This window comes from Anabrus simplex, chromosome 5 (genome assembly GCF_040414725.1).
Source record: "Anabrus simplex isolate iqAnaSimp1 chromosome 5, ASM4041472v1, whole genome shotgun sequence".
NCBI classification, from domain to species: domain Eukaryota; kingdom Metazoa; phylum Arthropoda; class Insecta; order Orthoptera; family Tettigoniidae; genus Anabrus; species Anabrus simplex.
The window spans coordinates 249,257,799-249,284,396 of record NC_090269.1 but is presented as its reverse complement, the minus strand read 5'-3'; positions in this window follow the sequence as shown (position 1 = coordinate 249,284,396).

The following is a 26,598-nucleotide window of genomic DNA, read 5'->3' as shown; positions in this document are numbered from 1 at the left end:
TTACTGGGGGTTTATCCTAAACCGGAACCATGATGTTGCAATTTCTCAAAATATGCACATCCGAAATTAATCGAAATCTACAATCCTTAATGGAAATAGATTTCTAAATCTTTTGTTCTCATGTGAATTTTTCGACAGGAGGATTAATAACTGAGATATCATGAACGATTGGTTTTGCAGGTTACGTCCAGCGGACGTAGCCAATTTTGTGTCGTACGTGGAGCAGATTCCTTATCTATCTATATAAAAAAAATCGTAACGACTGTTGACTATTTTGGTGAAATTTTCGTACAGATACCCTTTTGAGGGGTAATAATGATCGTCTGCATATTTTTTGGTTTAATTTCCTGAAAATCATAATTTTTACCCCCTCACCCAAAATCCAGATTGCAGCATAATCTGCCAGACAAGCAAGAAAATTGAAATTTTGCAAAATTATACGCTTCAGCCTGTAATGAACGAAAAACTTCACAGATCTTTATTTTTTCATTTTTTATCCCGGAAGAATATCGAAATATGGAAGCAGTTTTAATGATGGTGCAGACCTTCGTTTCGAGGTATTTCGTGGGATAAACGGGAAGTTCTATCACATAATGGATGGCACAATCTTCGTTGAATTAGAAATGATCTTCAACCTCGGTCTTATGACTTTTTGTCGTATCTGTATCGCTTATACGTTAGATTCGTCTCTATTTCTCGATTTTAAGTAAATTTTGACTCCTTACCTATATAATTCATACTTTCAATCACTTACAGGAAAGATAGTATGATCAAACTCTACACGAACATTGGCCAACCCAGTACCCATATGTGAGCCAAATGCTATGTCACATAATTATCCGAAAAGTAATGCAATGTAAGATAATCTTACACAAATTTCAACTTATTCAACGTTTCTGACTCAATCTGACCCATGAATAGATGAGATGCGAGAAAATATCGTAGGACCAGGCATTTAGTTAGCTAAATACTGCGCCTTACGGTACAATCCTTTGTCAATATGACGTACCGTTTAGCAGCAGTTAATCTGTAAATGAAGGTCTGTAATATTGTAAACATGCATATACTTTCGTTTGTCCATCTATATATATATATTCATTGATGTCGATTTGTAGCGATCGAGAAAGGGTGTGTCTGCTATTGTAATCAGTACTCCCTACACCGACCTTGACTGCTGGCAGTAGGAATGGTGTCCTTCTCCAACTCCTGTGTAACTGGCATTAGTAAGGAGGGCCTACCATTTTAATGAATAATTCACTTCTCGATTTGTCTTGCAGAAGGCAAGGGATCATGCAGTTTTGTTCGAAAGTCCCCTACCCTACTATGTTTGGCTCTAGGCCAGGGTGCCCGCCGTTATAAACAAATGTTCCAATCTGAAATTGGACTAGCATTAATCATAGTGGCCTGCTATTTTCATGGAAACGCACTAATTCTGTGTGACTGGCAGTAAGCTGGCTGGCAGCGGTAAAAAGTGCCTGTCATTATAATGATAACTGCACAACTCAATTTTGACTGGTGGTAGGAAAGTTGCCTGCTATTATAATAAAAACTCCTCAACTGTAATCTGTCTGAAAGTAGTAAATGGGTCTGCCATTGTAACTAAAACACCCCAAATCGATTGTGACCGCGCAGTAGGCAATGGGGCCTGCAATTATAATGTAAACTTGCCTACTCGATTGTGACTGGCAGTAGGCAAGTGAGCCTGCCGTTATAATCACAACTCTGCAACCCTCACTTTACATTGGAAACAACGTATGGGGACCTTCCCATACTATTTCTCGGATAAGGCTAAGAGACATGCAATTTTAAAACAATCTCATTTACTGCACGCACAGTATTTACGTCGATATCCGTATACAATGTAGAATACCGTAGCGAAGCACGGGTTTATTTGCTAGTATCAGAATATGAATGGAACAGTTAGTCACTAAGTACAGAATGTATTGCGGTTTAGTGTAAGCCTTCGCCTGCAATTATTGGAATGATCTTTTAATGATTTTATTTTACGATTATTCAAAGTTGGCTGAACTTAGAGACCTATCAATGTCTCATGATTCACCAGCATGTAATTCAGGAGAGAATAAAATAAAAATGAAGTAAATCGGTCCAGTAGAACGGACGGATTTGTCAAAGCTGTTTTAGTAAAATCTTTTAATATATAGCTAATAATAATAATAATAATAATAATAATAATAATAATAATAATAATAATAATAATAAATCCCAAGTAGATAAATTCAAATACCTAGGCGAAATTATACAACCAAACGGGATAAATCAACAAGCAAACAAAGGAAGAATTACAAAATTGCAAAAAAAGAATACAAAATTGTCTGGAACAGATACAACAAAAAATCTATATCCCAAAACTCAAAACCACGACGCTGAAACACAGTTGTCAAACCAGAAGCCGTTTATGCATCAGAAACTGGGATAATTGGTGTCATTTTACAAATAAAAAACACCGGAAAACAAGAGAGGAAAATCCAAAGGAAAATTCTAGGATCTAAAGGTGAAAATGGCATTTGGATGAAAAGGAAATCACGGAAAATCTATCAAGTAACAGAAAAAATCACAGACATCATTACAAAAAGAAGAATAAAATTCTATGGTCCCCTGATCAGGATGGATAACAATAGGCTAACAAAGAAAAAACTAAATCTCGCAGTATCTCTAAACAATCACAACAATTTTCTTACAGAAATAAACAAAGATTCTCAGGAAATTGGTATAAAGGAATAAATCATGCAAGACAGAAACATATTCAGAAATCCCATAAACAAACACAAATTTGCTGATAAACCTAAAAGACAAAGCTACAGGATGGACGGAAGAACGCAAAAAGAAGCACAGCGAAACGATAAAGAGATTTTGGGAAGACAAGCGTTATGCTAAATAAGTTCACACGCGCTACTTTGTTGGGAATAACGAATCAAATAATAATAATAATAATAATAATAATAATAATAATAATAATAATAATAATAATAATAACAGTGGTTTAAGCTCTGAAAGGAACATGGAACATCGTCTGTGGAGCTCATCGGAGTGAGCTGATGAAAGATGTCAAGCAAGGACTAGAAGAGTTCAACCTGTCCTAGTTTACGTCTCCTACAGCAAGACTGCTCCTCCAGAAATGCTCTCACGTGCTTAGCTTTGATTTGGTTGCAAACAAATGCCTTCACAGAAGTCGTTATGTCGCCATTATAATTTTTTTACGGAACATGTTCAAGCACTATCGCTTAAGACGGCGGTGCATCTTCATTTTGTACTTAAATTTCCTACTCAGTGAGGATAACCATGGAATTCTGAGTCTTTTATGGGAAAGTTTGCATTCATATCTTCATTATAGACTGTTATATCTTTCAGCTTTCTGTCGGGAAGAAATGCTGACCCGCAGCACATACGGTATATTATAAAGAACAGGAATTCTCCCTTTTTCATTTCTTTTTTCTTTCAATTTACTTTACGTCGCACCGACACAAATAGGTCTTATTGCGACGATGGGATAGGGAAGGGCTAGGAGTAGAAGGGAAGCGACTGTGGCCTTGAGGTACAGTCCTAGCATTTGCCTGGTGTGAAAATAGGAAACCATGGAAAACCATGGATTACACAGTCCCTTATTTGCTAAAGGAAAGCTTATCTCGTTACGGCATTAGTGCCTCTTAGCAGAGTATCGCTAGGGCTTAGTATACCGTCCTATAATAATGATAGGTGTGGAATCTAAATATCCTAGAAATTACGTCTACATAGAACAGTCATATTTACATATGGATAGTATTTAACGAAACAGTTAAGGTAAGTGTGTATCAGTCTGGTAATAAAACATGTTATTCAAATGAGCCTGTTAAATCTGGAACAGGAAGAAGTTCGTCCTTAGATTTTCAGGATTATATTACTTACTTTGTTATTCTTCATCATGTGTTAAATAACTTCAGTTATGTTAGCTGATTACAACTTATCAATTTTCATGGCAGAATTAATCTTTATGCATGTTGGAATGGTGTATCACATTGGAGAAAATATGGTAGACCCCTCCCGCATGCCCCCTCTTCCTATTTTATCAGGCCAGATTTTACAGGCAGTCTTCGGTATTTTTAGCTCTTGGAACACTATTTTACCACAACAGAATATTCTGTCGAGTTAACAGCCATAGAACATGTAAATAGTTGTTGGCCTACAAAAATCGAAATGTGATAATATTTTTGGAGAAATACTGACCCGCAGCACATACGGTATATTATAAAGAACAGGAATTCTCCCTTTTTCATTTCTTTTTTCTTTCAATTTACTTTACGTCGCACCGACACAAATAGGTCTCATTGCGACGATGGGATAGGGAAGGGCTAGGAGTAGAAGGGAAGCGACTGTGGCCTTGAGGTACAGTCCTAGCATTTGCCTGGTGTGAAAATGGGAAACCATGGAAAACCATGTACAGGGCTGCCAACAATGGGGTTTTGAACCCGCTACCTCCCGAATGCAAGATCACAGCTATGCGGCCCTAACCGCAGACCAAATCGCTTGTTGAACGAGAATTCCTTGATAATATTCACACAATATTGAACCTTAAATGACAGAACTTTACCGACCAAAATTCTAAGCCTACATTTTTTCACATAAAAACCCTATTCTGTCACTCAAGAGTGATATTTTGAGAAAGTGTTTCAACAGTTGGTACCAGTTATAGGTTGCTATCTATGCTTTAAGAAGGTACGGTAAGGGTGATTCTGCCCGAAGGCAGGTCCGAACCTCCGTAGAGGTGCGCCTTACCCGGAGTTTACGCACGGTAGGGTGGCGAGTTTCTTTCCGCTCCTCCGTTCTCTTACCCCCCACCAACAGCGCATAGCAACCCATACAAATCTTGATCACGCCCAATGTTGCTTAACTTCGGAGATCTCACGGGATCCTGTGTTTCCACACGGCTACGGCCGTTCTGCTTTAAGAGGAAAAGAAGAATTTACTGCTTTTAGAGAAGTAATTGTCTTCTATTAGACATGATGACGTACACAGCTATCTCTATTGGCATGAGTTCGAACTACGCCTATCCTGTTTTCTGTTGCCGTCCACAGATACATCGAGAAAAGTGGAACGTTTGAGAGTCTGAAACTGGTACCAGATATAAGTTACAAGCACCAGAAAATGATCACCATCATACCTGAAATATTTATTGAAGAAAACCAACATTCAGTGGAGTGAATGAATTCTTTCTCCATTCTGGTGTATGGAAACATATTTATCTCCATCGACAAGTATGAGGCAGAACATCTTCCGCTGAGTCTCATGGTAGAGATGTGATTCGGGTGAGATGGAATTTCGTATATACGGTGAAATGCCTCTAATTCGATGAAGTGAGATTGTCATTTTTTGCTGGTAATAACATAAACTTTATCTATACGCATAAAACTGAAGCAAGTCATACTGTCTACTTTGAAGTTTTAGCGTTTTGAAAGCGACTACTGGCAAAAGGCAATCGTTAATGTTCTCATTTGATGTAGCGAGTTGGTAATTTTAGATCAAGTATCGTCGTTAAGTACATCTATTGGTATCGGACTGAACCAATTCCTGCTTCCTGCTTTCTTCCGGACAGCGGCGTGTACATCCTCCAGCCTCGTTCTCAGCTCAAGGCAATACCAGTTGGTCCGGGAATCATCGTCCAAGATAAATTTACTGGGAGGCGCAGCTGTCTTCTAAACGGCGTCTTTGTTGTAGGTGCAACTCCCTCGGTCTCGTGCACTGCACCGTTAAGCGAAGGGGAACAGGGTAAGATGATGTTCACAGTCCCTCTGCATTTCCATCCAGACTTCCCGCCTTAGCTTCCTTTGAACTCTTCGGTGGCCCTTCTGCAGGGAACTTCGTACTCGCCCTCCCTACTGTAGCAAAACTTACAGTCTTTTGGACAAGGTCTTCGGGATAGTGTGTTGACTTGTAAGACATACTTTATATGGCGGTCACCCTCCTTTATCTGTCTTTGTCCGTCATCCACATGCTTCTGAGCTTCCATCTTCCTCTCCGTTTTCTTCTCGTCATCCTCCATCTTCTTCAGGTCATCTTCCGTCTTCTTGTGACCGTCCATCTTCTTCCGGCCTTATTATGTCTTTTTCTGTCCGTTTTCGTTCTCCTTTAGCATCCTGCCCTGGCTTTCGACTATCCTCTTCTGGCCTCCATCTTATTTTCACCTCGAAGAACGCGTTTAACTAAGCCTCTGTTTTTTGGTTTCAATTAACATTTAGAAATTACCACAAGGGGAAACCTGAGGGTTTATATGTGTGTGTATTTACTATACATTCATTTACATTTTCTAACAAAAATCCCGGCATATAATTAAACGAAGACCCTGAAGTGTTAATTAATTGCGTTCCTTCATTTTGTGTTCAAAACTTCTACCATCACATGTAACATAATAGTTCATAACGTTTTTGGAGATTATTGAAAATGTTGATGAACAAAGGTAGCTGTAAGAACACAAAAATGATGTTATCTTCTCGTGTAGTTCCGGAATATTTATAGGTGGGTCATCTACCTTGAAACATTGAAACATTCCTTCCAACATTCCCCACATTTAGGCATTTGGGGCCGTGGGATCCAGAGAACAGGAAGGGTACGGGAATGAAGTTCCACAAGAAATATTAGGTGATATCCAATGAATCGTTGCAGAAGGTTAAGTGACTCCCTCGTGGTATAGTCTGTAGCTCCATCTTGCTGCATCCATTTTCATTGGAGGGGTAAGTTTCAGCCACGACAAAAACGGCGCAATTCCCGCAGGAATGGGGTAATATGATATCTCTTTAAACTACATTGTTCAATGTTTTTGGATGCAGTGCAGCATCCTCGACGACATAAGAGCCAAATATTCCATGATCAGACACGTAACATCCATAGTAGAGGACGTCCTTGATACTCGATTATGGTGACGAATTTTTGTGCCCTGTCGGGCATTAAAGTAATATTTCGGACTAAATCCGTAGTGATATGGAAGTTGGTATCTTGGGGTATATTTGATCCGACTCAGAAGTTATTTTATGAACTTCCTTAATAATGATCACTTTCCAAACACCATTAAAAATGTTGTGCGCTGTTTGATTATTAAACGAGTAAAATACTCGGTATATGCTCAGTAAAGTGATTACTGTTGTGCGTGTCGTGCTAAAAGGGATCTTCGCAATGGGACTCACCGTTGTACAGAAAAAATAAATGGCAGCAATTTCCATGACTGAATCTTGAATTTTGTAATACCAATATAGTTGGTCCGTTATTATATTATACATTTTCCAGCTAACTCATTCCTGGTTACCAGCGTTTCGCCCCAGTTTGCTAAGTTGGGCTCATAAGTTTGTAAATAGCAATAGGTAGCTATGGGAATAAAAATCTGTATAATCTTGGATTATACGTCATATAGGATGGACGGCGTACCTCGTGGCTCGGATATTTGCAAATTGAACATGTTGCAAGGAGTCGATTATTTTTCAAGCAGTTCTTAAGTCCAGGTATAGTGTGTAAGTTAAATACATATTCTCCTGGAGGAATGATGGTGTAGCCACATTGTATAATCTTTTTCAGTAAGTAATTTAATTAAGCTAGTGATAACAAAACCATTGGAGGATGATCTACAGCTACGAGGTAATTTCCTTTTCAATGGACATTTGTTGATCAAAATGATTTTTTGGTTTACACTTCTAAATATGTGAGCGGTTCTGTATCGGGTATTATTTGAAGGTTATTGTTATTGCGAGATGTCTTATTTTTCAGTCACTTAATACCGTTAAATTAAATTATTCAGTAAACAAATTTTATTTGCCCTACTTTCATTCCCCAACGTCATTTTGGTGTTCGGTTAATCTGTTTAAGTGTACAACATCCTAACCGATTAACTGTTTATGGTGTGGTATTATTCTGTTTCACTGGGTAATGATTATATCAACTATAGAGCCATTCGTCTAGGCATTTAATCATGAGGACTTTCTTCCAAGCAGATAGTCTCCTTCAGGATAATTTAATTTACGGTAACTTTCAATTTTATTATTATTGTTAATTTTTTGGTTAATATTGTTCTTGTTTTGGCAGTGAATGTGTTCAGTGTGCCTATGATATTTAAGTACCTACTATCATAACACGTATTTATTTGTTTTGACTATGATTATTTCCGCGTTCTGTATTGCTGTTGCTTCCTCAGATGTTTCCTGTCAACAAGAAATGTGGTGTGCCGTATTGGATTTGAACTGAAGTTTAATGTGACATTCAATGAGAATTCTTCTGATAAAATATGAAATTTGACGTGTGTTAATTATTAAAATTACTCAAATTATTGTTTCCTCCGAAATCAATGATTTTAATGTTAATGTTAATGTTATTTGTTTTACGTCCCACTAACTACTTTTTGGTCTTCGGAGACGCCGAGGTGCCGGAATTTAGTCCCGCGGGAGTTCTTTTACGTGCCAGTAAATCTACCGACACGAGGCTGACGTATTTGAGCACCTTCAAATACCACCGGACTGAGCCAGGATCGAACCTGCCACGTTGGGGTCAGAAGGCCAGTGCCTTAGCCGTCTGAGCCACTCAGGCCGGCCCAAATCAATGATTTAATCAAATATTTCTCCCTTAATAAAGTTCATGCTTGAAGTTAGCTCTTCGTTTCCTACCTAAGACACAATATTAAAGATATTTATTGTGATCGATCACATAATGATATTTTCCTTTCTGAACTAAATGTTAATCGATTGAAAACTTATTTCAACCCATTAATTTGTTGAATCATGAGTTCTGATCTCTTCATTATCATACTTGTCAAGAAGAGTTTATTTGGAAAACTAGACCTGATTTCCATTTTATTTATTTATTTATTTATTTATTTATTTATTTATTTATTTATGAATTTTAATCATTGTATTATTATCATAACATCAAAGGCGTTATTTTGCAAAACTAGACCTGATTATGTAATCGTCCTTTCGTTTAAAAGTTGTGTTACTTTCTGAACGGTTAAGTGGAGCAAAGTGTCAATATTTTAATTTTTTTTAAAGATCCATTGCTCTTTTGTGATTTTTCAGTACAGGTTATGAGGCTGCAGCCTTCCTCGTCGATTACTGCTACACTCGGTGAGTATAGTTGGTAGCCCTTGCTCACTACATCGTGACACCTTTCGTTGACATAACACTGATGCAGTATTTCGGAACTTGTCAACGACAGTCAACGTTGTTCTTTTGTTTGGTGCCTCCTTATTAAATCGCTCCTCGTACTATTCTTTTACGTGAAGCAAATTCGGCCCGTTCTGCCGCCCCACTCCGTATAATCGGAAATAACATTTCTCAGTAAATACCTTCTCCTCTCTTATGAGCACCATAATTGTAACCATAATTGTAGAAATCAATACAATAATGCATTCGCAATACGTCAAATATTATACTTCTTTGCTAAGGAAACGTGGGCGGCATTTGAACAATAACGCCAGTGTTGTATGTTGAGCCGCATACAGTATCATTAATTCTTCGCCTCGATTAGACTCTGAACCTCGCAACCGCCGAAAGCAAAAAAGGCGTAACTATTGGCTAACAATCGACATAAGGGAATTACTACAAGTTAACCGTGACGGGATAGAGGCGTTGTAATATTACATTAACAACTTGAACTACTGTTTCTTATATCGTCAAGATTCCATAAGATTCCATTAACTCGGTTGTATATCAGGCCAAATGTAAAAAGGAAAAAAATACCTCTCAAATAGTTGGAGATATTTTAAATACTTTCTGAAATATACTTTCGCAGGTGTACGAAAACCCTTAACGTTTTATCAAGACATCACTCTTCTTCATCAGAAGTAAACAGCAATTGTGATAATACCAAAATATTTTAATACAAATTCACCGTTGGTGACATACCACACTATGGGCGGGGGAATAGAATATACTGTATCTATGGTACCCCCTGCCTGTCGTAAGAGGCGACTTAAATTACTGACTCTACTTGGACTTTCAATTTCAGACTGAGGTTTGCTGAGTCCGACATTGTTTCACTTATATAAATCTCATCACATTCACCTTTCCTACCTGACCGTCCATGACCCCATCTAGTTTTGTTAGGATCTTCACGTTGGTGTTGAGGCTTGCGTGTTGGTTGATCTTGAGGGTTGCGGCAGCTCAGGGTTACCGATACCAGATTGGCCTGGGGGAAGTACCAGAATAACAACAACGTGCCCCCAGACTTTCCTGGGAGATATCTGGACTCGGTTTTCTATTTATTTCGCTCCCGTCTTACCCACCTCAAATTTAACTTCTCTCACTGCCTGGCGGGGTGTTAGAATAAGTACATCCTGCCTGACTGAAAGTGAAAACCAGGCAATTTCAGGGGCTCTCATATTGGGAGACAGGGTTAGTGACCACGGGTACCCTACCTGAGTCTGTCATTAATTTCACATACTTGTGCCAAACCCACCGCTTTCATCTTCCTATCTGACCTCCCTTTTTCCACTCTTGTTGTTCTCCTCCGACCCCGATGGTAAGAGGTTTCCCAGGCCTCATGAGTCTTTCATTTTCGTGCCTTGCTAACACTTTCCTACGGTCCGACTCGTTGGCTGAACGGTCAGCGTACTGGCCTTCGGTTCAGAGGGTCCAGGGTTCGATTCCCGGCCGGCTCTGGGAATTTTGGTTAATTCCAATGGCCCGGGGGCTGTGTTTATGTGTTGTCTTCGTCATCATTTCATCCTCATCAAGACGTGCAGGTCGCCGGCGGGAGTCAAATAGAAAGACCTGCATCTGGCGAGCCGAACCCATCCTGGGATATCCCGGCACTAAAAGCCATACGACATTTCATTTTACTTTCCTACGCCGGTACGTTCATTCTTTGAAGTGTTGAGTGTTTTCGTCTTTCTCTTCTGTCTAATTGTTAAAAAAAGGAATAGGCTTAGTAATTTAGTTTCTCCCTCAGTAAAAGCGAATTAATGATTCCATATACCTAAATGAAATAATTAATATTTTGGTAGTCAGTTATTTGCCATACAAGCTTAATTTAAATCTGTCACGAATTAATTCCCTTCAACACCCAAATTTTAGACATTTTTTTATTTCTGTTATTAACCACTCATCGGAACTAATAATATGTACTTTTATTGACACCCATTCAAGAGAGGTATACTTTTGTTTAGATATAAACTCTTTTTAAGGTATGTCATCACCTTCAGTATCTCAATCCTTGATTTCGCAAGCACTTCGAGAAGTATTTCACCACAGCCGATCCGATGTGGTCGCTCCGTGTGTACGAGGTGGCTGGTAGATAATGACTCACTGTACTGCCGGCATGGAGGCGACCACTGGGCTTGAGTAGTTCATTACGAGACGCATGGTGCTTGTCAAGCGCCAACTACTTGCAGCATGATTGATGGCTTCTAAAGCAGGGAGCCTAATGCCAGCACTCTCATGGATATGTCTAACCGAGAGTGGCTTAAAATGTGTTGAGAGTGTCAGGCCACAAAAATAGCGCAGGTACGGTGGGTACGAAGGTAGAACATGTTCTCAACCAAGCAGGCAGACATTCAACAACTACAACAACAACAACAACAACAACTACTACAACAAACACACACACCAGCCAAAAGGAAAAAAATATAATGCATCGTTATTTATTTTAACTTATTTTCCTTAAATTTCCTATGTGTGTTTGCAAATATTATATTACAATATTTTAAAGTAATTTTGAGTTTGCACATTTTTTGTTTAGTTTTCATGTATTTCTATTTTAATGTTGAGAACATTCTTTAGCAGACAAAGCAGTGTTCCCCATCCTACAAAAAAAAATATGAAAAAATTAAGCAATCTCTTCAACTGTGCCGAAAGTTGAGGGGCTAATGGGCCCGGAAAGGCTTCAGTTTGTGAGTCTTGGATAGCAATATCAAACTAAAAAATTCGAAAATCACTTCCGGACTGAAAGCATTTCGGGAAAAACAGCCTAAAATCGTTTGTTTTTTTACTCGTTTTCTCTTTGATACAAATCTTAACCAAAGTAACATATTTCCATAATTCTTTCTGTAATATGTTCCTTTGTTCAATAACTCAGGTATTTATTAATTTTTTGAAAATGTCTACACCGAATGTAGTTATAAGGGCTTAAGTGAAACAATGCGCCGTCACACATTAGCACTCGTAGTTGTAGAGAAAGGCGAACTGCTAATCTAATCGACCGAACAACGATGATTAAGGGAAGACGTTGGTAGTAGCTCATATATTCTTCCGCCTAGAAATGTTGTAACTAGACGAAATAATATATTTTACTGCATTGAGTGATGGCAGTCCATAGATGAATTAAATTTACAGAATATATTAGCACAACGGGGTATTTCTAGACTTCACTAGCAAATTAATTGTATTTATTTGGGTGTTAGTGCACACTGGATTGATATAGCTGGGAGTCTTGCAGTTCAACATTGTTAATGACAAATGCAATACGGAAGAAAAGTGCCGCGATTTGTACTGACGATTTCGAAAACTACTACTACTAGAATGGTTTCATTCCTGCCCTGAAAGGGGAGGCGGGCCTCTTGGACTGTGACACCGTCTTTCAGGCCGGGAGATTTCTCACGTTGAAGGAAATGGTCGTAGAAAGAGATGGGGTTGGCGGCCGTGGCCTATACAAGGAACTGTCCCGGCATTCGCCTTAGTGCAGGAGAATGGAAAACCACGGAAGACCATTCTCAGGACAGCCGACGGTTGGGGCCTGCCGTGAGGTCAAGCCCTGTCCCGTCTCCCAAATTCAGAGGCGAAGAGCCACGGTAGAGCCATTGCCACCCATCCTCTGCTCGGCTGGCCGGTCAGAGTGCATAGCTGTTGGACAACGGACCAGCCTTGGCCACTTATGGGCAGAGACCCACTCTGTATCTACCGACCCGAGATCGAAGAAATTCTCAAAGATTGTAATTTGCAAATTAAAGTTGTTGCAATATGTATAGATAATGCTGGGAATATTGTACATTGTGTTGACAATTAAAAGTGTGGGGTGAGCTGCCATTATCTTTAAGTTTTAATAGCAGTCCTTCTGTTGATACTCATCTTCGTAAATAGTGGTTAATATCTTTGAAAACTGGACGGGACGTGTTATCTCATCTCTTTATATTACTGAGCGTAGTTTCTTGTAGATGCCAGCAGGTCCTAGATTTGCTACGCCACAGTGTGCGCCAATAATTCATTGCAATTTCTTCCGTACATAATGGCTATGAAGTATGTAGTATCCCACCGAATAACTACTGTACGTCTTATTTTAGTTGGTGTCTGTCTATTAGGTCATCAGGTAAGAGGCTGATTGGATCCTCAAATAGCACCACCAAAAACTATGTATTTATAGGAAAACCACAAAAAACCAGTGGTAGCACCAAAATGAGGCGTACTAGGCAAGATGAGGAGTGAGATAGTTTGCCATTGCTTTCCTCATTCGGCCATTCAGTGCTATTACAGCGCGACTGATCCGATATGAGCAACACCTGTCATTGCTGAGCACCACCAATACCCCAGCAGCTTCCATAATTTTACAGCCATGAATGAGTCTTGTACTTCGGTACAAGCTACAGTTTGCTCAAGTCTGTGACAAGAGTTGAATACAAAACTATTGTATCCATCAAGAAGTGATAACAGGCAGTTTTAGTTTATACTATGGAATATTATGTTAATTTAATTTTTGAGACAGTGAATTTTCTAGGTTTGGAATCTGTTTAATGTGCGTAAGTCTATGGGAATTGACGCTGTTTTAGCTACCTATTCATCAAATGATCCATTAACTGCAATCCATATGAAATATTTAAATGTCTGAAGTCATATCCAGATCCAAGTTCAAGTTTTGTATTGCCTTTCATTAGGCTACTCATCCAAAATTAAGTATGACAATTAATGATAAAAATGTCATTATCGAAGATTTATTGAAAAGAGTTAATAACTGTACTAAATTAGAAATGTATCAGGAAACCAACACTTTTGATCCAAAAAGTAAATCCTTGAAATGCCTTACTAGATAACCTGGAGAAGTGGCGTGGAAAAGAACTTCCAAAGTGCCATTAATACTAAAACTCAGTCTACCGCTGAAAGCTAATGTCAAAAAAACAATACTTTTGTAAAGGATGATGACAAAAGTGAGCAAAACCGCTCCGTTAACCCTACCCTAGATAGAAACCGACGTCTACAATAATCTCTGGGATAACTGGATGATGACTTTGCAGAACCTCTACTGTAGTGGAAGGCATATTCCGTCCACTGTCCGATATTACTCTCCATTCTAGCTACATCAGTTTGTTGTGAAAGAGAAGTAATGCAGGCAATAGTCACTAAATGTAGAGCAGCACTTAATTAGCAATTACGTGTTAAGAATCTTGAATGAATCAGTAATGACTATATGAGTCTTAGCTTTAAAATGTTCTTAGATTTATTAAATGTAATATTTTACTTAATCTCTTCCATACATTTACACAATAAAATCTATTATCAAGAAACAATGAACTCTAATATTCATGATTTTATTTCCCATGCAAATTAGTAGACATTTCATTACCAATCGTAATCTCAGAATACAAATTAAATTAAACAATTTGATGTATAGGATATAATTATGTTCCCTATCATTACCACAAATGGAAATTTTAAATCGATCAAATTTCTATCAAACGATACATTAATAAATTAAAACTGAATAGTTGATAATGAAATAATTTTAGCGATCCACAGAATTAGTTACAACTGAAGTTATGAATGCCTTGCATACTTTTACATATACTATGGTGATAAAGCGTTGTATGCTTTCTCTTAAGAGATACTTAAATACTGAGATGGGTTATGTCTGACATGCGAGCGGAACAGAAAGCGTGTACGCTAGGCACCAGAGTGTACAGGACAAAATCCTTGGACGAGTCGAGAAACGATTCTCAGGTGTGGTTTCGGTGATTATTGTTTTAAGGGGAAGTACTACTGCACCATACGGCTTTATCATAATTCTGTGCCCCGATATCAAATATTCGTGTTCTTTAGGTTGTAAAATACAAGTAAGTCAACATCTAAACAACGAACCTAGAGGTCATTGAACATGTACCGTGTGGTTCACCAGCCCCTTATTTTGTTCGGAGGTAGGAAACCCAACTAACGCGTATATCATAGTCATTCGGAAAACCTGCTTCTTTAAGACCTTAGTACAACCATACCGTTTATGCGAGGCTCGCGTATACGGTATATAAACATTAACGGCAGTGTTATTTCTACAATTTAAAATATATTGAATGTGGAAAACGATCACAGCTGGGAATAACACTATTTTACATTTGGACAGGAAGTGTCTATAAGGACTACAACGTGCTACTCGAACACCACGGTTCGCGGTAGCTAAAGTACCTAAACTACGCGTCACTGCAGTTTCATTAGCCATGCTATGTGGTACTAGGTTCAAATCACAGGCGGGTGCAATTTTTTTTATTAACGCCGTTTACAGTGACTGTAACATGGCCACATATCATCCTGTTCCGAAGAGTGAATTATTTGGTACTGAAAAACACCGTTTTTATCCGATGTTGCGTAATCAGTTTTGGACTACGACGTGATGATCTGTAGGTAGAAAGTATGATACCCTGCATATTCAGAGTAACAATTATTCGAAATGTTGACCACATTACAGTGCCCATTTAACTTTTGAACATTACGGAGCACCTGATATACATCTTAATTCGACCGCACTTTCTCCTTAAATTAGCAACAATTCAACGTACTATTCATAAGAATACATCGTGGGGAAATGAATAAGTGCTATGATGTGACCGGGTAGGTGTGGATTACTATTTTTGTGCGTTGGATTTGGTAGGTTGTGGATTCGAATCCCATTGATCGTCCTGAAAACAGTTTATCTTGTCTCCGATTTTCACCACCAGACGAATGCCGGAACGGTACCTTAATAAAAAGAGACAAGGCCTATTTCCTTCCCAATCCTTCCTCCTCCCATCCTTAGAGGAAAGACGTCAAATCCGAGCGCAACCCTTAAATCAAACAGCAAAAAATTATTTATTATTATTGTACCCCCGTTGAAATTGAGCACCTCTGTTTTTCAATAATGTTTCCATATGCTGGATTAGAACAACTACCCTGCAGATACGCTGATATTTTCTGCTTCAGCCCTTAACCGATTCAGCCACGAAGTCAGCTTATATTATATGTAGCTGAGAGGGGCTTACTACTTAAGTACAGCCGTTCCACCTCGAAAGTTAACATACGTGTCAAAGTTTTCATTGAAGGTGATCTTTTATCTTCCTCACGTTACAGAGTACATGGCAAAACCTATTAATTAGATAGTATTTCGGGTACCTGCGTTATTTCAAGGCGCAATAAATCATATGTTTGCAAAATGGTCCTTAGTATTTGGCGCGTAATTGTGTATAGTAGTTTTTCCTTTGCTAGGTCTATGGATCAATTTGCAGTGATGAGGAACAGGTAGAGGAGAGCCTTATTGACCATAAGGAGACATTTCAAGTTATGTGGTGTTCATAAATATAAATTATGATCTTTATATTGGTTATACGTGTTATTTGGGTTGCCTGTCTCCGAAGAAATAAGAGGTTGGTGAACCATCCGATATGCTGAATGTAGTCTGTTACTTCACTCAAGTTCAATACAAGACTTTCCAAATGAATTGAACTCCTCTACAGGACTCTGTTAGTAGACACCTTTGTGACATCTTCTCCTCGTTAACCATTCACATTTTGAAATGAAAGAATAGAATCTTTCCGTCTTTTGTTTGATATTGTCTTCTATTCCTGTTTATAACCAGATCATTAGTCTCCATGGCAACCTCCTCTCTTGGAGTCGTTTCATATTCAGGGGCAATATGCTTGAACAAAGAATATATCGTCGGTGAGAAACCAAAACTCGTATCCCACAATGCTCTTCCTAAACATTATGTTCCTTAAGACTGGTCACGCCTCCCAGCCACATATGGACATGCAGTCTATTGTGTTCATATTCCTATGCAAAAATGCAAATAAAAATGAACTTGAAATACAGTATACAGTACAAGTGAGTAAATTCGTCGTGCAAACATACATTCCTACAGTACGGTAAGGTTGTTTCCCTTTACACGTAAGCATAGGAAAATGAACACAACCGTAATTGTTCTGATGAACTGCATATTCATGTGTGGCTAGGAGGCGTGACCAGTCTTAGGGATATATGTATGTTGGGTATTCAGCGCGAAGTCCGGTTTGATCCTCCACAGCTCAACCAACAGCTTCCATAGATAGCCTAGGTGTCACTGAAGAGGCATAATAGAGAAATGAAGAGTGAGGTAGTGTCCCGTTGCTTTCCTCACTGAGCCAGAAGTTGCTATTACATATCAGTCTGTCAAGCCCACTGAAATGCATGCACCAACCGACCCTAAGAGCAATATTTTCATACCATTCATAACAGGGACTGGCTACATAAGGAATGGTATTACTAGCATCACTCATACCTCAGTCACTTTCATATTGTCAAAGCCAAGGGCGAGACTGAGACAGGTCAATGAAAGTAACAAATTTATTCTAGCCCATACCAGAAGACACAGTGCACTGTAAACACTACATCTCGTCAGCAAAGACAAAGCCTTAGGGAAAATACGAAAAATAGTGGATAGGAAGAGCATTGTGACATACCAGGTTTGGTTACTTCAACGACGATATGTTAAAATATACAAACTCAAACTGCAGTGATCAAATACATCCTTATTCAGACAGCCGTAAATAGAACTAAATCGAATATATTTTTGAAATTTAGGCTTGTGTTATGGTAGCATGACTTTCTTAAAAAAAAAGCTTCATTTGTTTCACACACACATCGCGACTTTTAGTGTTACAGTTATTACTGTATTATTTGAAGCAAGACAATTTAAAGGTTACGCTCCCTTTGGAGTACACTATAGCACTGGAGGTATAGATCAACGTTATTTCATGATGTAGGGTAACAACTGCCTGAAATTTGATGGCTGTTGTTTCGAATTTGAACTGCCTGTCTTCAATTTTGATAGTCCGTTGCTTGTGTTTTCTTGAAGTGTTTTTGATAAAAATTTAAGAAGATTGTTTCATACTTCTGTATGTTGCTTTAAGTATAATGTGTAGGTTGTCCTCTAGCAAACCTAATTCGCAAACGTATAACATGGTTTGTAGTCGTTTTCATCTCACAATACTTTGTAAAGTGGTAAATGGGTTACTGAAATATCATGTGACGGGATCGTATTCGTATGAATAAGTTTCTCCGGTTTTTGTGGTAAAGAAAACACGTAAATTTAAAGGGAAATTCATTTTTTGTTTATTCAAAATATTGGCCATCATCTTCTATACACTTCGCCCATCTTTCAGGTAAGTTATGAATATCATGCCAGAAAAACTGCTTGCCTTTTGCGGCAAACCATTCGTCCAGCCATTTCTCAACTTACTCGAAATTGCTGATGTGCTGCTCTGCGATGGCGTGCCCCATTGATGCGAATAGGTGATATTTAGATGTCGCCAGGTCGGGCGGGGTGCGTAAGGATGTGCCATCCAAGTGATTTCAAAGGGACTTTCACTGGTCTTGCTGTGTGAGACGGCAAATTTTCGTGTAACAAAATCACTTTCACCATTAATTCTGGCCCATTTCGGTCGTCTTTCGATCAAGGCGTGATTTAAATTAATCATTTGTTGGCGATATCGTTGTGCATTAACGGTTTCACAAGGTTTCAAGAGTTCATAATGCACAAGAGCGGGCACTGTATTTCACTTTGAAATCACCACGTTCGAATTGTCGAAGCTATGTTCTAATCGTATATGAGGTATGTCTTAGTTATAAGCTGGAATGGGGGGATAGTTCGTGTTTATTATTAATCGTGGGATTATTCTAATCTATTATAAACATAGCTATTTATGCATTGACATAGATAGGTCTTATGGCAACGAGAGAAAAGGAAAGGGATATGATCTATAGTTTACATTGTTGTCCTTTTAACCTAGAACTTGTGAAGATATAAGGAAATAGTCCTAAAAATTATTGAATAAAATAAGTGAGAATAGTGAAATAAAAATGAAAATTCTTCCATTATGACTAGTAATTAAGTGATTTCACCAATATAACTCCCTTTTATTTTTAGGATTAGCTTTAATTACTTTAACTATAATTCAATGATGACGTGATATTACCATCTTCAGTGCTTCAGTGCTGCCTCTGTGGATCAGTGGTAGAATGTCGACCTCCGGATCCCAAGAGAGCGGATTCAAACCCGGCAGAGGTAGTCGGATTTTTGAAGGGCGGATAAAAGGGCAATCAACACTCCATGTCGTACGATGTCGGTAAGTACAAGATCTATTGTGACACATTTGGTGTTTACCCGACAAAATTCATTAAATCTCAGCCATAGACGCCCAAGAAAGTTTCGGTTTACTCTACTGCCATCTAGCAGGCCTAGAGTAAAATGGAACGTCGAAGTCGAAATTCACGCGCAGACAACATTTAAATGATTGGGAGACTGTTGGGATAAAGAAATCAGAAAAAAAGATAAGAAATTACGTAAGAAAATTGCGATTAGTGTGAAAGGTGATTATGTCAGAATGTTAAACCAAAATAACATTAATATAATTCTGAGAATATATTCAAAATTTGTCAAAAAAGATCTTACGAATAGAGAAAAACGAGGTATAGTGTGGTGGCTAACGGGTGTGTTTATAAGAACAAGCGCAATAGCGAGAAACACGACGAATTCGTTGTTTATTCTGTGGAGAAACAATACGAAAGTTTCTTCTATTGAGAGTATGCAGGGATACTATCACTGGTATTAAATATCTGGGGAAAGAATATAAAACTAAAATAGAAAGGGGAAAATATTTCCTCACAAATTGTAAAATTAAGGAATAAAGTATTGATTGCACCGAGAACAAAAAACTGTTTCTGTATCTTAAAAAAATATGTGACAAATTTCAATAAAATAAACGCTAATGAAACTATTACTAATAAAGTATAGGATATGTTCATCCTATAATATAACATCTAGTACATGCAATAAAAAAAGGTGTGGTAATTTGTACGATAGATATAAACACAGTTTTTTGGTGTTTCATTCCCCGCCCGAAGGGCAGGGCGGGTCCCTCAAACGGTGACGCTGTCTCTCGGGCCACAGCTGTGGGGAGAAAGGTGGTGTGATGGGAAGAATTTGATGGAAGGACGAAGTGAATAAATTGTATGAGGCGTACAGGATGTGCGAAAGGTAAAGATTAGAAGAGGGTGCCTATAGGAAGATGCATAATGAGTAGGTGGAGGGTAGATGTGAGATTCTTGAGGGATGTGGTGAGAAGGCGAAGGATATCTAATGTCGGAAGGGGTGGAACGAAGTAGCTAGATTGGGGAGGGGGTGGACAAATGTTGAGGGGGTAGAACAGGTGGAGGAGCGGGCCGGAGGCGATAGTAGGTGGTGTTACGAGGAGAGCGAGCTGGTTGAGGAGGGGAACGAGATGGCTCAACTCTGTAGTGATGACTGTATATGTAGACTCCGGATGCAATAAGATTCTGGACGTCGGCTGTAGTTGGTAGACGAAGTCATACAATGTAAGTTGGGCCAGTGCTTGTCTGGATTCGAAATGCACCACGGGCGGGGACGCCTGCGGTGTGTATTTCTCGCAGAATGTCCTGGCTTGAAATGGATGGTTCTATCCCACACCTAGGCATACCGTGAGAAGATGTTGGGGGCTGCGGTGACGGTGTTGACGTCGCTATTGCTGAGGCATCTGCTTGAGGCGGTGGTGAAGGCGATGGCTGTGTTGCTGGTGTTGAATCCAGTGGGAGGGTGGTTAGATGTTGGGGAATAGGTTGGACGGGATTCGAAGAAAGGGGAAGTGATGAGGACATGATAGGCGAGGGATAACAAGTAGAGACCGTAGTAATTGGAGCGTGGGAAGGGGTATAAGCGGATGTTGTAGTGGTAGTAGTGGGGGTAGTGGTGGGGTAAGTAGAAAATGAGGGCGGTGTTCGGGGCTGAGACGTGGAGACGACGGGAGGAAGAGATGGGTCGGCAAAAATTTGATCTAGGATGGTCTGAGGAGTCGGTACCAGTGGGTGGAATCTGTTGTGAAGAGTCGCACCAGGGTCTTGGAGTCGGAGCATGTCTTCCTTTCGGCGGATATAGAGTAGAACCGTCGTTGATGGTGAGGATGTAGTGCCGTCCAACAGCCTGAAGACGTCATAGACTGGGACGCCTGTTGTGCGAAGATCGGTGAAGATGTCATCCTCAGAGAGGGCCAGGTCAACGTCAGGAATGAGGCAGATGTACATTGTTGGGGAGGCCGACTGCCAACTCGGTGTCAGCCTATTTGCTAGAGATGTGAGCCACCCGGCCGAGCTAAAAGACTTGGAGCTCCTGCGAAGATTATAAGTCAGTTATACGGTTTGTTGTGTGAATCACTATTATGTCGTGATGATGATGATGATGATGATGATGATGATGATGATGCTTGTTCTTTAAAGGGGCCTAACATTTAAGGTCATTGGCTCCTATTAGGTTAAAGTAGTAATGTAGTAATAGACAAATAATTGTAACAAGGAAAATCAAATGTAGGTATTAAATAAATGGATTGAAATAGTTGCTCTCTCTCTCTCTCTTTCTCTCCCTAGTATCATGTGATCAGGAACTAGGCGATGGGAGTATTCTCCTCTATAAACATGGCTATGCGATCAGTATTTCGTCGCTGCCGGGACAAAACCTCCTATGTGAAATATTTTAGCTTAGAACTTAGAACTTTGGCCGGTAAGGTTCTGTCATCTAAGGTGCAATATTGTGTGAACGTCGTCAAGGCATTCTCGCTCTTCATAATGTATGTGCTGCGGGTCAGCATATCTCCAAAAATATTTTAACATAGGAGGTTTTGTCCCGGCAACGACGATTTACTGACGGTGTTCGTTACTGTATGGTGGCTCATAGTGGAGATGGTAGTTGTTTTTCTCCTCGTTTCCTTAATTAATATATGACAGCCCAGCTAATTACTCGACCTTTTTCTTACTGGAATAATCACCAGTCGTTGTTACAGAATACAGCTTGAATCCACACCAGTTGGATATCGCCGGGCTGAGTGGCTCAGACGGTTGAGGCGCTGGTTTTTTGACCCCAACTTGGCAGGTTCGATCCTGGCTCAGTCCGGTGGTATTTGAAGGTACTGAAATACGTCAGCCTCGTGCCTATAGATTTACTGGCAAGTTAAAGAACTCCTGAGGTACTAAATTCCGGCACATCGGACTCTCCGAAACCGTAAAAGTAGTTAGTGGGACGTAAAGCAAATAACGTTATTATTATTATTATTATTATTATTATTATTATTATTATTATTATTATTATTATTATTATTATTATTACTATTATTATTATTAGTTGGATACTAAGAAGTCAAAAGATATATTAAAAGAAATTTTCACTTCCCGAGATGCATATGGCTCTGAGGTTTAATAAGTCTACAGCAAAAGTGGGTTCCCAGGCTAATTCCTAGGGAGCTGTCAGGCTCCATGGCTAAATGGTTAGTGTGCTGGTCTTTGGTCACAAGTGTTCCGGGTTCGATTCCCGGCAGGGTCAGGAATTTTAACTACAATTGGTTAATTTCACTGGCACGGGGGCTGGCTGTATATGTCGTCTGCATCATAATTTCTTCCCCATCACGACACGCAGGGCGCCTACGGGAGTCAAATCAAAAGAACTGCATCTAGCGAGCCAAACTTGTCCTCGGACACTCCAGGCACTAAAAGCCACACGCCATTTCATTTTTCCTAGGGAGCTATCCACTCCATTCTACTTAGTAAAGAGGTTACACAGAGTGGAAGAGTTTACTTTCCACTTCTCCAAAAGCTCTCATGACATTTTTGGCGATTGCTTTGCTTTACTAACAATATAAATATCATGAAATCCTAAATGAACTAACGGTTTTCTTCTTCTTCTTCTTCTTCTTCTTCTTCTTCTTCTTCTTCTTCGACTTCCCACTTTGCCATTACGCTATCTAGGTTTCTTCCTTGATCCATTCAATTCACTTTTCGCGGTCTTGCAAGTCTCCTTAACTCCATTATTCCTTTCCCTATCTTCATTACAAGTTCTTTAATGGTTTGCTGGTATTCATGGCTAGGCCATCCACTACTTCGTCTCCCATTAGGCCATTTTTTACTTTACTTTCATCATCCACCAGTTCAACATCCACAAACTATGTTCATTTGTCCCTACCAATGTATCCTGCAAGTGGGGAAGACCCTACTTCTGCTACTTTTCCTTTCATTATTGATTTCACCTTCTCTCCTTTCATTCAGAGTCTTCCTGTAATATTTCATTCCAGCAGCAGTTATCTTACTGTGATGTCTCTCAAGCATGGGACAACTCTTTCATCCATATGATAAAGTGTTAGAGTGATAAAACCTGAACATATTTAAAGTTTATATAAATAAGTGTTAATTTCTTCCTTTTTTCTTTCTTTCTTTCTTTCTTTCTTTATTCTCCAGGGTTGGTTTTTCCCTCGGACTCAGTGAGGCATTCCACCTCTATCGCCAAGGGCAGTGACCTGGAGAGTGATATTTTGGGTCGGTGTGATAAAACGTGGAAGGAGGACCAGTACCACGCCCAGGCAGGCTTACCTGCTATGCTGGACATGGTCCTTATGGGATGGTGGAAAGATTGGAAGAAATAGACTAGGAAAAGGGAAGGAACAGGGCGTGGCCTTAAGTTAGGTACCATCCCGGCATTTGCCTGGAGGAGAAGTGGAAATCCACGTAAAACCGTTTCGAGTATGGTTGAGGTGGGAATTGAAACCCCTGTTCTCAATTGACCTCCCGATGCTAAGTGAACCGCGTTCCAGCCCTCGTACCACATTTCATATTTTGTGGCAAACCCGGGAATCGAACGCGGGCATCCGGGAATGGCAGCTAATCGCACTAACCACTACGCCATAGAGGCGAATGGTTTATATTTCATGTAATATATGCATTTTGTGGGGTACGTTTATTCCGTTAATTAAAAATGTTTAATAATTTACTATCACCCGGAACATAGTGAAGTTGACGGACAACGTGTTATTTAGCCAATGGTATTTATTTATTCCAATGTCTTGGAGTAGAGCTTGCGGTATTATGTATGCCGCCCGCGAGGTGCGGCTCGCCCATAAAATTAACGTGATAATTGCTGTAACATCTCTACCCTCGCCTACACATGCGACGTGACTGTATTCGCCAATCACCAATCAGGATGGCGCCCGACTCGACTTGTCCCGTCACATTCCTGCGCTGATTGGCTGCTAAGTGTCAAACTGGAGCATCGCGTGTGTAGTTTCATAGTCAGTGAGCTCCCCCAACATGCCATCACAGCAGTGAATTAGTTCACACGGAAATCAAGTCATTGAAATTTGTCCTTGCTTTGGTCGTAGAACTTTGCTTTGCCTTGACAATGATAATCATTCTCGCTGCCTTTTATAGCCTACATACGTTTCTCAAAGATTTGTAAGGCTCTTCACTTATGGCTTCTACAGTGTTGGTCTTTACTATCTCCACATCGTTCCTCGTACATTTGAACTAGCCAATTTTTCTTTACCAGACAAGAAATCTTTTGTCATTGTCATAGAATTTTGCTAGGTACCAAAGATTTTACAAGCTCTATAATTCTTGAGAAGATACAGAGGGATGATGTCCAAAATAGTGTTCGTGAAGTAAATAACAACAACAGCAGCATCAACAACAATTTACTCTTGCAGTGATAGTGATCATTTCTTTAAGGGGAAGTAAAACTAGTGACCATACACTTTTAACACCAATCAGAGGGGGGAAGGAGGAGGGGTTTGATCTCCTCACTCTCAAATGTTTACCTATCTTTCCTATCATCGATGTTGTCACCATTCATTTTTAGCCAACCGCTTGAATCTGAAGGTTAGTAATGTATCCATTTTCTCTATCATTCAACACTGAATTTTAATGATTATTTGCATTTCAATGACCATTCATCAGTTCCGAAAGCATTAGAAAAACTGTTAACTATTCTACCCGATTTTCACTCTCAAACACTGGGTTTAAGAAATATATCGCCATAATACTTCTTCTTCCTTATTTTCATTATTTACTCCTCCATATTGTTGTCACTGAAGTTATATGACTACGATGATTCTTGATCGATCATAATACTGTATATAATTAGAGAATTTGGTTCCAAAACTGGTTCACTCCATAGATTTTCTGTTTGATGTATACCTAGGTATACTCTTGCATCATTTGAACTCCACTACACACTTCACAACCAGCTGAAAATTATTTGGATTATTTTTCTTGCTCCATTTTCTCACAACAGGTAGGGTTGCTCACATGAAAATGTGGACTTGGCCCTATTTTAAAGTCGGATGGCCTTCCTGACGCCGTCCATATACCGTTAGGGCAAAATAAAAATTGCTCGCATATGTATAATAAGACTGATGTGGGACTGACCATTTTTTATGAACATCACTGAAGATGCTAGAAGTAGCCACCGTTGATTTCGAGGCAGTGCTGTGCTCGATTTATCAAACCGTGAGACACGCGTAGCAATAGCTGTAGGATTATCTGAGTATATCTGTTGCACCGTCTTTCTAAAAATATCCATATAGTCGTTCATCTACTAGATTAAACAGTGTCTGGACATACCGGTTAGTATTAACAGTTTGGTGAAAGAATCATGTTACGATGCGGACACCACACACGAATCATTAGATCATGCAACGGCTTTTCGACGTACTGATGGGGACTTTCTGATACATAAGGCCGTGTGTGCTGCGAATTCACATACCCTGACAGGCCGAACCAGTCCTCATCTGAAAAAATGAAAAACTGAGGATCCAAAAGTCCTGAGTCCACTTCACTCAGAAGCCACCGGCAGAACTCAACACGCGAAGGTTCGTCTGGGCGCTTTAACGCATGCACAATACTAAATTTGCGAGGATACAGATGCAAGTACTTTTTATAACGTTTCCACACGAGAATCTCTTAATTACCACTGGCACAGATAAATAGCCTTGATATTTCGTCGGACTTCATTCCAGGCTTTCCTTCACTCGAGCAATGTCATGTGACAGCAACCATCCGTTGAAGTCTAAATTGTTTGACACCGTGGTGCACGATCAGGATGGTGGCCGGCAGGTTAGGGGAGATGGTGGCATACAATTTGTAATCACTAGATTGCGTACCTAAAGCCTGGATTAAATTCCAATCCTCTCCGCAGCGCTCGTATGAAGTGAGGGCATATGATGCTGTTAATGGTGATTCGTCCGTCAGATGGGGATCTGAAGCTTTGACCACACCCCTCGGTGTTATTCGACAGAAGTAGGCTGCGTGCCGACACCGGGTCTCAAGCTCTGCCTACCTTATTATCGTAATCATCGTCCCCAACATCAAGAAGCGCAGGTCGCCTATAGACATAAAATAGAAACGCCTGCACCAGGCGAGCCAAGCATGTCCTCGGACAATCCCGCCACTAAAAACCAATCGATAAATTAATAAATAACCGTTCGGTGCATCGAAATCAAGGTTTATAGCATTTACTATGATGGTCAGTTCTCCTTTCCATTAAAATGGTCAATCCCGCGTCATTCCTAGATATATTTCTCGGACCTGTTTTAGTTTGCCC